General features: G+C 36.3%; 1 pseudogene; it reads left to right on the top strand.

The window, feature by feature from the left end:
• The first annotated feature begins 5269 nt into the window (after positions 1 to 5269).
• Positions 5270 to 11749, top strand: LOC110301534 (olfactory receptor 10D1B-like; annotated as a pseudogene).
• Positions 11750 to 12021: the final 272 nt, after the last annotated feature.

The raw sequence follows: 12021 nt of genomic DNA, 5'->3' as shown, positions 1-12021 counted from the left end.
CAGCTGCTTCTGTCCATTGGTTGGGTGCAAAGTCGTGATACAACATGATAAGACAAGAATTCCCCAAATTTCTCACTGATTTTTTTTCTGTTTACCATCTACTAGTGCATGTCGTCTACCCTAAAGAGTAGACTCCCTTGGAGGGGGGTGGGGTGGGCAATTTTCATTTGCAAGCAGTTATCAATTGAAGATAGCTTCTGAATTAAGTATGGAGGCATATGTCCACTTCTCCATTGAGCCCTAGGACAGAATCTATTGCAGACACCTATAGGTCCTGTGCATGCTACCTCAATCTCTGTGAGTCCACATGTGAGTATGATCTCACTTATTTAGGGGGCCCTGTCTCCATGGAGTTCTCCATACCCTCTGGTTTATATAATCTTATTGTGTAATATTCCACTTCCAATATATTGTAACAGGAAATTTTATGTGCTGTAAACAGATATTTTACAGATAAAGTTTTTTTAGGTAGGTTGGGGAAATCTTAAGTCTTAAATATCATTTTGTTTGCAAGACTACTGATTAAATTTAATTAAACTGTATGTGTTCTTTCATTTTAAACACAATTAGATGACTTGTCAAAATGCAGACTACATGAGTCAAATTAAACAGTATAAAACCTGAAAACAACAGAGAGCAGAAAATGAGAAGAAATTTTAAAGTATGCATTTTAATGGGTAATATTAATTTTCCTCAATGTAAGAGATGGTGATGTCAAGGGTGTTTTTATTTTGTGGACATTTTGATATTTTTTCCATATTTACCATTTCAATGTCATTATGTTGTATAATCAGTGATGTGTCCTCAATCATTACAGCTTTTATTGCCAAATGAAACCACATACTTATGGTCACTTCATCTTTGACAAAGGAGCTAAAACCATCTGATAGAAAGAAGACAGCATTTTCAACCAATAGTACTGGTTCAACTGATGGTCAACATGCAGAAGAATGCAAACTGATCTGTTCTCATCTCCCTGTACAAAGCTCAAGTGGATCAAGGACCTCCACCTAAAACCAGATACACTGAATCTAATAAAAGAGAAAGTGGGGGAAAGCCTCAAATACATGGGCACATATGAAAATTTCCTGAACAGAATACCAGTGGCTTATGTGCTAAGATCAAGAATGGACAAATGGAACCTCATAAAATTGCAAACCGTCTGTAAGGTAAAGGACACTGTCAACAGAACAAAATGACAACCAACTTATTGGGAAAAAATCTTTAACAATCCCACATCTGATAGAAGGCTAATATCCAATGTATACAAAGAATTCAAGAAGTTGGATTTCAAATCACTAAATAACCCTATTAAAAAAATAGGGGAACAGTCCTAAATAGAGAATTGTCAACTGAGGAAACTCAAATGGCAGAGAAAAACCTAAAGAAGTATTCAACATCCTTAGTCATCAGGGAAATGCAAATCAAAACAACCCCAAGATTCCACCTCACACCAGTCTGAAGGGCTAAGATCAGAAACTCAAGTGACAGCAGATGTGGGAGAGGATGTGAAGAAAGAGGAACACTAATCCATTGTTGGTGGGATTGCAAGCTTGTACAACCACTCTGAAAATCAGTGTGACAGTTCCTCAGAAAATTGGACATAGTACTACCAGAAGATTCAGCAATATCTCTCCTGGGCATATACCCAAAAGATGTTCCAACCGGTAATAAGGACGCATGCTCCACTATCTTCATAGCAGCCTTATTTATAATAGCCAGAAGTTGGAAAGAACCCAGATGCCCCTCAACAGAGGAATGGATACAGAAAATGTGGTACATTTACACAATGGAGTACTACTCAGTCAGTAACTGAAGAATGGTTCATAGTAGTCATTTTTTATAAAATGTTATATAAAGGAAAGGGGAGATAAAAGGTTAAAGATGAGTATTATATTCTAATTCTCTTTTGGTGTATTCCAACTCTGATAACCTCCTTTGCTCTGCCTTTCTGACATCCAAAGACCTTTTGAAAAATTACTTTTTATCTTTTGAATTTATAATATAATGACATTGTTTTTCTTTCCCTTTCCTCCACCAAAGCCCTTGTATATAATTCCCCTTGCTCTATTTCAAATTCTTAAACCCCCTTTCATTGATTATTATGCATGAATGTATTTGTGTGTGGATACATATATAGTCCTTATTACAGACTGTTCAGTTTGTATCATGTTACTTGTATGCATGTTTTCAGGGACGACCATTTGGTATTTAATAAGAAATCACTGTTCTCTTCCCTAGGTAAGATGGTGTCTCCTGCTTTCAAAATTCCTTAGTTTCCTGAAATCCTTTGTACAGATTTGAGGCCTCATAGGTCTTCAAAACCTATAGACAAATAATTTAACAGGTTTGTTTGCATCCCACCTTATTAGCTGTTCCGTCTCTAACCTTTGTCTTGCCATTTTGTTCATTAAACTTTGTAAGTGCATTAAATTAAGAATAATTATTCTAATAAATATTAGAATAACCGAAGTTTTATGTTTGCATAATTAAGATGAGACCACTAATCATTTACACCTGAGTACATACCAATGGAGCCATCAGGTTTATAAAACTGTCACATGTAATATAGCTCAGATAATATAAAAAATAATAATCTAAAAACTACTCCTTTTTAAATTATTTTTATTAGGTATTTTTTTCTTTTACATTGCCAATGCTATCCCAAAAGTCCCCCACATCCTCCCCCACCCACTCGCACTTCTTGGCCCTGGCGTTGCCCTGTACTGAGGCATATAATGTTTGCATGACCAATGGGTCTCTCTTTCTACTGATGGCCAACTTGGCCATCTTCTGATACATATGCAGCTAGAGACATGAGCTCTGGGGGTTACTGGTTAGTTCATATTGTTGTTCCACCTATAGGGTTGCAGATCCCCCCAGCACCTTGGGTACTTTCTCTAGCTCCTCCATTGGGGGCCCTGTGATCCATCCAATAGCTGACTGTGAGCATCCATTTCTGTGTTTGCTAGGCCCCGGCATAGTCTCACAAGAGACAGCTATATCAGGGTTCTTTCAGCAAAATCTTGCTGGTGTATGCAATGGTGTCTGCGTTTGGAGGCTGATTATGGGAAGGATCCCCGGGTATGGCAGTCTCTAGATTGTCCATCCTTTCGCCTCAACTCCAAACTTTGTCTCTGTAACTCCTTCCATGGGTGATTTGTTCCCAATTCTAAGAAGGGGCAAAGTAAACACACTTTGGTCTTCGTTCTTCTTGAAAACTACTCCTGTTTAATTTCTCAGTGCATTTGCATAAGTTAACACCATGGTCCCTAAAACTGGGAGCACAGATATAGTAAAAGAGATACTGTGTATAAAAGAAAAGAGTATAGAAAAAGCTTTTTCTATCCCAGACTTGCAGTCTTTCATGACTCATATCAGAAGATATGAATGATTAGGGCATTATCCATCTTGGTGTAGATGTAAAATGAGAAGTATATTGCTACAGTACATAAAGTATAGCTAAGGACAGGCATGTACAAATAGCAAAGTAGAGCTTACTTCTAGGTGTACTATCTGAACCACCAATAAACCAGTGTTCTTTTAGGACTTTCATGCATCATTTGAAGCCAAAGTCTCACTGACATTTCTTTCAAAGCCATGAATATCTTCTGAAAACCTGAAATAGTACATGAGGGTGAGGGGCCTAAGAAGTGTGACTGAGTCATCGTTAGAACACTGTGGAAAATTCCATGGTAGATCAGGTGACTCATATCTGTAATTCCAGTATTTATCAGAAATATGGTGTGTAGATCAGCAGGGAGGGTTCTACCCTGAATTCAAACCTAACACATTGGTGATGTAGCTTAGTGTTAAGCATTTGTCTGGTATATCAAAGACACTTTCAAAGATACCGAGGAACAAAATTGTTGTTCCTCAATTTTGGAGAAAAAAAATACCTTAATTCTTTATTTTTATTTCTTTTACTTTACTTGACACCTTTTATATTTTAAGGTGCTGTCATCTAAAAGAAGAAAGTTTGTACATTTTCAAGTTCTTGAAGATTTTTATTTTCTGAGAATTTTCAAATGAAGAGAATTAGAAACTCATTTTCTTAGGCATGTGTTTTGATGTCAAAATAAATGCAGCTCAGTGATAAAGCTTTTGACTCACATGTAAGGGGATCAAGGTTGAAGATCTAGTACTCCTCCACCCGCAGATTAAATTATAGATGCTCTTATTTAAACCCATGGAAGTGGTCTACAGTCTGTGAAGTTGCCTCCCTCACTTTGTAGTTTATCTCATCATAACAGGTGCACAGTGATATCTAATTATTGTTTCATTTGTACTTCTATGGTAAGGACAATGGATGCCTTCTACAATATTTATTCACATTCATGTACCTTACTTGAAAAAACATACTTTCAAAGAATTTTCCATTTTTTCATGAAGCTGAAGAATTATGTGATTTTTATCGAGTATAAAAAATTTATAATTTTTTCTTTTTGAATATGTAATTTGTTTATTTTACTCAGTATGAATTTCTCAAAATTTTATTATAGACAAACATTATATAACCTTTGACGTTTTAACTTTTAATTTGAGATCAATTTTAGGCATAAAGTTCCAAATATGATATATTTTACAAATAAACAGTAGCACAATTCTCTTAATGATATATGAAACGTATTATACATTTTAACTTTTATTTAAAGTTAAGTAATTGTATTGTTGAATTTATTATTGCCCAGTATCCTGATTTTTATTTCATAGGTTTGAAAATTACTCTTCTATTTTTGTGCCAGAAGCCTCCATGTTTATTCCATTACATGTTATTAGGTTCTTTTTATTATTTTTTTTATTCACTTTACATGCTGAACACAGAGCCTACTTCCTCCTCTCCTCCTAGTCTCATCCTTACATGCCCTTCCCCCTAGTGTCTCCTCCCTCTTTTCTGTAAGAAGGGGATGCCCATCATGGCTACCAACATATGCTAGCACACCAAATCACAGCAGGACTAAGTTCATCCTCTCCTTTTGAGGCCAGACAAGGCAGCCCAACTAGGGGAAGGGGATCCAAGGGCAGGTAACTGAGTCATAGAGAACCCCTGCTTCAATTGTTAGGGAACCCACATGAAGAGCAAGCTGTGCATCCACTACAAATGTGGGGAGATCTAGGTTCAGTTCTAGATCACTGGTTGGTTGTTTAATCTCTTATTCCAGTTTAGTCTACTCTGTAGGTCTTACTGTGGTGTCCTTGACCATTCGGGTTCCTTCAATCATTCCCCCAACTCTTCCACAAAATTCAGAATTCTGCCTAATGTTTAGCTATGGAATTCTGTGTCTGTTTCCATCAGCTGCTGGATGAAGCCTCTCAGAAGATAGTTTTGCTAGCCTTCTGTCAGTAAGCATAGTAGAATATCATTAATAAAGTCAGATTGGTACTTTCCCATGGGGTGGGTTTCAAGTTGGGCCAGTCATTTGCTATATGTTCTTTTACTACAGAGATAATGATATTTTTAGCTAATTTGTTTGTTTTTACATTGAATAATTTTTATTCACTTAGAATACTTCATATTATGTTGCCTAGACTTTAATTTATGTTAAGATTTTCTGGCATACAATGACTTATGTTTGCTTTTATGTTTTAATCAATGCAATTTAAATCAAACAAGCAATTCGTCTCCCAGTTTCTATAGACAATGACTCTAGATCAGTTTCAACAATGTTAATATACTGCTATGTGTTTTTTTTTCCTTCAAATATTTCATCGAGGGGCTAGCATGGGATTTAATTGATGTTAGCATTCTCCAAATTTCTATAGTAGCACTTTTATACCCATTACACAGTCACAATGATGCTTAGTGTGAGCCAGCATTGTTCCTTGTATGATCCCTTTGTTTATATGCATATGTACATATATATATACACACGCATACTCACAAAAGGATATGCATGCCGGAATTGTCTGTGCAACAAGGTTCTATACAGTTATTTTTTATTTATGTTGCTTTCACATTCCCAAAACCTAATAATTTCTATTTCTAAAGCACAGCTGTGGGACAAAGGAGGGAGAAAATGAAAAGAAAAAAAGATAGTTTCCAAATGGAAAAAGAGTGAGAGAAAACAACATGATTCCTTTACACTTTAGAAAAAGGAAGCCTGCTGGGTGTGGTGGCACATGCCTTTAATCCCAGCACTCAGGAGGCAGAGGCAGGCAGATTTCTGAGTTTGCGTCAGCCTGGTCTACTAAGTGAGTTCCAGGACAGCCAGGGCTATACAGAGAAACCCTGTCTCAAAAAAACCAAAAAACCAAAAAAACAAAACAAAACAAAACAACAACAACAATATATATATATATGGAAGCCTATAGTATCAAAAGATTGTCACTATCCCGAGCAGCCATGACATAGTTTATTTGAATGTCTTCATCTCAAAAACACCAAGCGAACAAAAAGGAAAAGAAACAAACAAAAACAAGAGTACCTAGTACATACAAAGGTTCTAGGGAACATACTCTTTATCTTGTTTTTGTCTTTCTAAATCTTACCCCTAGTTTGGAACCTTCTCATATTTCTAATAATTGTCTCCCCCACTAGGTTTCTTAAACCCTCGTGCTTCTTTATGTGTCAGCTGTCCATGTGGGACATATTTTCCCTTCATTGAGCTTTCCCTAGAAGCTGTTCGACCTCTAGGGAAATAGTCAAGCTGTAATATTTGTTGTCCAGCCTCTATGTGCTGTGAAAATGCATGCTTAAACAAAGTCCTGATTGGAACAGTCTGAAAGGCTGGACCAAGTGAGTTAGTTGCTTTGAAGTTGTCCTGGAAGCAAGTTTTGATGGAACAGCAGTTGAGGTAGTTCCTTCTGTGAGGCTGTATCACATGGGCTACTTGTTTTGTCTTCAGTGGTGACTGGCCGTTTTGATCTGAAAACACATAAATTCTCACAAGAAATATACATTTCTGTAGTAACATATGTAACAAATGCGTACACATATCAGTTAAAGATAATCCTCCGTTCTTTCTTTGAGCAAGTGAAATATATCTGTCTTTCTTAAGTTAGTTTAGACTGTATAACCAAACTGCAATATAATTTCCCATACAGGACATATGAAAAGATGTCTTACAATAATAAGTCATAAGGACTCTGTAGCTAACAAGATTTATTGTTAACATACAGATATTTAAGTCTCAGTCAATCTCAGAGCTGTTGAAATGTAGAGAGATCAGCATGTATTAACCTGCCAGGTTAATCCTACAAATTTCTTTCTTCCTGTCTGTAGCCAAGATCTTCATGAGGTCTCTTCTGTCAATTTCTGAAATTTTGGATGTAAGACAAGTTTTTCTTTTCCTGTTGGAACAAATGCAAAATCTCCTCTTCAATGCAACAAATATCCTTTTTTCAATTCTGAAATTAGAACTTCTATAGGCAGAATGCCTGTAGTATTTGTAGAATTTAAGTGAAAGAGTTGGCATGTTGCTACAGGCAAAGACTTTATTATGTGAGAAGGCAATAGAAGTTGTCTAGAAGCTTACAGTTTGAGGTTAGTCTCTCAGGCAAGCTGACACACTGGAAAAGATCTTCTCATGACTACTTCCAGACTGCCATTGTTTTAATCTTGATGAGGAAAGTAATAAACTTGAATTTAAAAATTCCCTAAAGGCATATGAAAGAAATGATGGAGGGGACAATGAATGTCTTCAAGACTTCATAGCATGCACATGCTGTGAACATCATTGTACAGATGCATCTTAGATTCTGAGGCAGAGACACCCTGAACTCATCTAAATACCAAAGAAAATAACTTGAGTTTCCTTTGCAGTACAGTAGAACATCCCTTGTTGTGTAATGTGGCAAGTATCTCCAGTTCCAGTGTTCTTGCAGAGATTGGGTTGGACATCACCCATAAGTTCAAGTAGTGAAGAACTCTCAGAAAATCCAGGGCCTAGGATATAGCTCAGCCACAGAGCACTAACCTAGCTAGCTCAGACACTGGGTCAAATCCTCAGTACTGGGAAAATATCCACTTGGCTTCCAGCAGAAAAAACGTTTTTGTATGTTTTATTTTTCTTTTCTCTAACAGTATTTCACTATGTATTCACTGAATATCTAAAACATCTAAAAGCAGGAAATATCTAAATAGTTATTTTAAAATGTTTTATTTTCTGGAAAATAATTGTTTTAATTAAAAATAGCACAGACATATTTTCTTTATTGGTTTTTTCATTTTTAATTGGTTATTTTATTTATTTACATTTCAAATGTTATCCCCCTTCCCAGTTTCCCCTTCACAAGCCCTCTACCCTCTCTTCTTTTCCTGCTACATCTATGAAAATGCTCCCCCACCATCCCACCCACTCCTGCCTCAGCAGGCTAGCATTCCCCTATTCTGTGTCATCAAACCTCCACAGGACCAAGGAGCTCTCCTCCTAGTGATGCCAGATAAGGCAGTCCTCTCCTACATATCCAGCTGGAGCCATCGGTACCCACTGTGTATTCTTGTGTTGGTGGTTTAATTCCTGGGAGCTTTGGGCGCGTCCAGATGTTTGATATTGTTGTTTTTCCTATGTGGTAGCAAACCCCTTCAGCTCCTCGAGTCCTTGACCTAACTTCTTCATTGGAGTCCCCGTGCTCAGTCCAGTGTTTGGCTGTGAATATCCGCATCTGTATTGGTTCAGCTCTGGCAGAGTCTCTCAGGGGACAGCTATACCAGGCTCCTTTCAGCCAAGCACTTATTGTCATCAGCAATAGTGTCTGGGTTTAGTTTCAGCAGATTGGATGGATCCTTAAATGAGGAAGTCTCTGGATGGCCTTTCCTTCAGTTTCTGCTCCATTCTTTGTCCCTCCATCTCGTTTTGACAGGAGGAATTCTGGATTAATATTTTTGAGGTAAGTAGGTGGCACCATCCCTCAACTGGGAGCCATGCCTATTCACTGGATATAGTCTCTAAAGGTTCTATTTCCCCTTTGTTGTGTATTTTGGCTAAACTCCTCCCTGTTGGGTCCTGGGGAGATCTTGAATTCCTGGCATCTGGGACTTTCATTTCCCCTCCTCCACTACTACACACCTACTTTCAAATTCCTGACCTTCTGTACAATTTGCAATAATCCATGATATGCATAAGTATAGTTTTTGTCAGTTGTTAGACATGAATTTAGATTAATTGACTTTTTATTTTTATTTTTTATATAATGGTTCATTTATCCCAAAAGAAATATTGAAAAGGCTACTCTTTGGCTACTTTCTTATAGAGTTTGCCAAAAATAAATTATTCATGTATACAAGATTTTACATATATTTTTACATTATTTTACACTAAATTATACATATATGCAATAAAATATATTGTTTTCTGAGTTCTCTATTTGATCCTGTTGAGGTATATCTCTACCTTCACCTGTGCACATGAACTCAAGGAAACAATGATTAAGATTTAAATCTGTGTGATCTTTAACACTTTGTTTTGTATATGAAAGGGAGAAATGATTAACTGTATTTTAACTATAATAAAAATGTCAAAATTTGCCTCTCAATTATGATTCTTTGTTTACATGCAACCTATAGAATTAACTTATTATCACTAAATATTTTAATATGTTTCAAATGGGCATTTTATTGTTTATATGGTTTAGATTTAAAAAAAAAACATTCTTAGCAAATTGTGTTTTCCAATCCATGAAAATAGTATGTTTCTCCAATATCCTCTGGGTGTGGATATTGGAGGACAACTTGAGGGTTTTTTGTCTCTCTGGTATGTGGCTCCTGTGGATTGAATCTATGCCCTCAGTTTTGGAAACAAGTGCTTTTATGCCTGAGCCACCAGGCTAGTCAATCTATATACCTTAAAGGAGAGTTTCTCAACCTTCCTACTACTACAAATTTTTAATACAGTTCCTCATGCTGTGGAAATTGCCAACCATAAAATTATATCATTGCTACTACAAAACTATAATTTGGCTAGTGTTGTGAGTCATGCAACTTTCTGAGATTCAGGAGATCTCATATGTATCCCCTATCACTGTCTTAAGTTGTGCATAATGCTTCTGCTATAACTGGAACTATTTAGTGTCTTTGTTTATATAAAAAAAATGCAGGGTGTCTTCTGTTCTTATTGTTCTTCTAATTCAACTATTTATTGCTAGAGGCTTTGTGTGGTATCTCTGAGACTTATTTACAAAAATATAAACTGTTTTTTTTTTTTTCAAAATATCCTCTTGCATTTGGCTTTCTGTCCTTTGCTACAATGGCTAGAACTCCCAATATCTTATTAGGCGTATCTATTATCTAAGGATTCAGTATATTCTAATGCCATATTTTTGTCTACTAAAGTTTTTATGTGTGTTTCTATTGAGGAAGTCTGTCTTTCCAGTCATTTCAAATATCCACCTGCCTATAGATATCGCATGGAACATTATAATAGATGTTTCAATATTAAAAATAATATCTGTACAATCTCAGAGCTAATATCTGGAAACTGAGTGCATTTTCTTATTTGCTTGGAAATTTGCACCCAATACACTTCTATGAATGGAGTATTCTTTGGAATTTTTTTTCCTTTTTCTGCTTCCTATGGCTTAGCAAAGTCCTTGAAAAAATGACTGTTTTCTGCCTAAACTCTTTTTTTTTTTTTTTAAAAGATTTCTTTATTATATGTAAGTACACTGTAGCTGTCTTCAGACACTTCAGAAGAGGGCGCCAGATCTCGTTGCGGATGGTTGTGAGCCACCATGTGGTTGCTGGGATTTGAACTCTGGACCTTCGGAAGAGCAGTCGGATGCTCTTACCCACTGAGCCATCTCACCAGCCCCTGCCTAAACTCTTAAATATAATCATTGGAAAAAAAAAAAAGAGAGAGCTCAATATGAGTAAAGTACAAATCAAAGTTAAACTTTAATCCAACTCAGCAAAAACTAAAATTCTTCAATTATAACAACTAATATTTATTGTCTTCATGTTTTGTCTTTTTTTTTTTTTTTTTTTTTGTGTAGATCATCTCCTATAAGGTTTGGCAAACATAAAACCAACAAATGCATGAAAGAAATCCTTTGCTTGCCATCAGTGTTTGTCTTAGAGGTCTGTGTTCTGCTTTGAAACCAGCCATTCTCAAAGTTCTGAGGAATCTTTCGGTGGCGAATCAATTTATCCTACTGGGAATGGCACACAAAGAGGTTTGAAACTATGTTTTTTGTGCCAGGTCTTCTTCCACCATTTCAGAAAATACAGTGATTGATGATGGCTGCTTTGTTGACATATGCCGCCATTTAAGGTACACAATAATCATGAACCACACAGTGTGTGTCCCACAAAGTGGGGACATTATTTTATGACTACATTCTGGCTTTCCATCTGACAAATTTCACTTTTCAGTTGCCCTACTGTGGTTTTAATGAGGTAGACTATTATTTTTGTGGTGTCTCTTTGATTCTGAAACTGGCTTGTATAAGCACATCAGCCCTGAGAATAATGGGGGCTCATTAGTGTGGGCCTGATGCCCCTAAGATGCTTCCTCTTCATTTTCACCACCTTCAACTGCAAACTTGGTACTCTTCTGCAGTGCTGCTCAGCTGAAGGGCAGCATACAGCATTCTCCACCTGGAGTGCCCACATCACAGCAATCCTCTTTACCTTTATGCCAGTTATCCTCATATAACTCCAGCTCATCCCAATACCTGGCTTAATGCAGTTGTTTCAGTCTTAAATAATCTGTTCACCACTATGGTGAATTCTATAGTCTATGGCCTGAGAAATAAGAAAATAAAATATTCTCTGAAAAAGGAACAATAAGTGCTGATTCTGTCCCAAAAATGATAAAGAAAGGCTTAGATCATAATACTATAATAATAATTTATTTTCTTTTAACAGTATGCTTTTCTGCCCAGTGGATAACACAGTTATCACCACTGCTTTGAAGATTTGAGGATAAAAAGAAAATTATTCTAGGTGAGGTAATAAATCATTTTATTATTAAGTTCTATCTCTATCCCACTGGCAAATTATCTGAAATTTTATGGTCCTTTGCTAGACTTAAGTTCTTTTTTTTTAATTTTTTATTAGATATTTTCTTCATTTGCATTTCAAAT

This window comes from Mus caroli, unplaced genomic scaffold, assembly GCF_978045245.1.
Source record: "Mus caroli unplaced genomic scaffold, Mus_caroli_1 scaffold_11, whole genome shotgun sequence".
Taxonomy (NCBI): Eukaryota; Metazoa; Chordata; class Mammalia; order Rodentia; family Muridae; genus Mus; species Mus caroli.
Note: the sequence above shows the minus strand (reverse complement) of the source record. Positions and strands in the feature narration are given on the sequence as shown.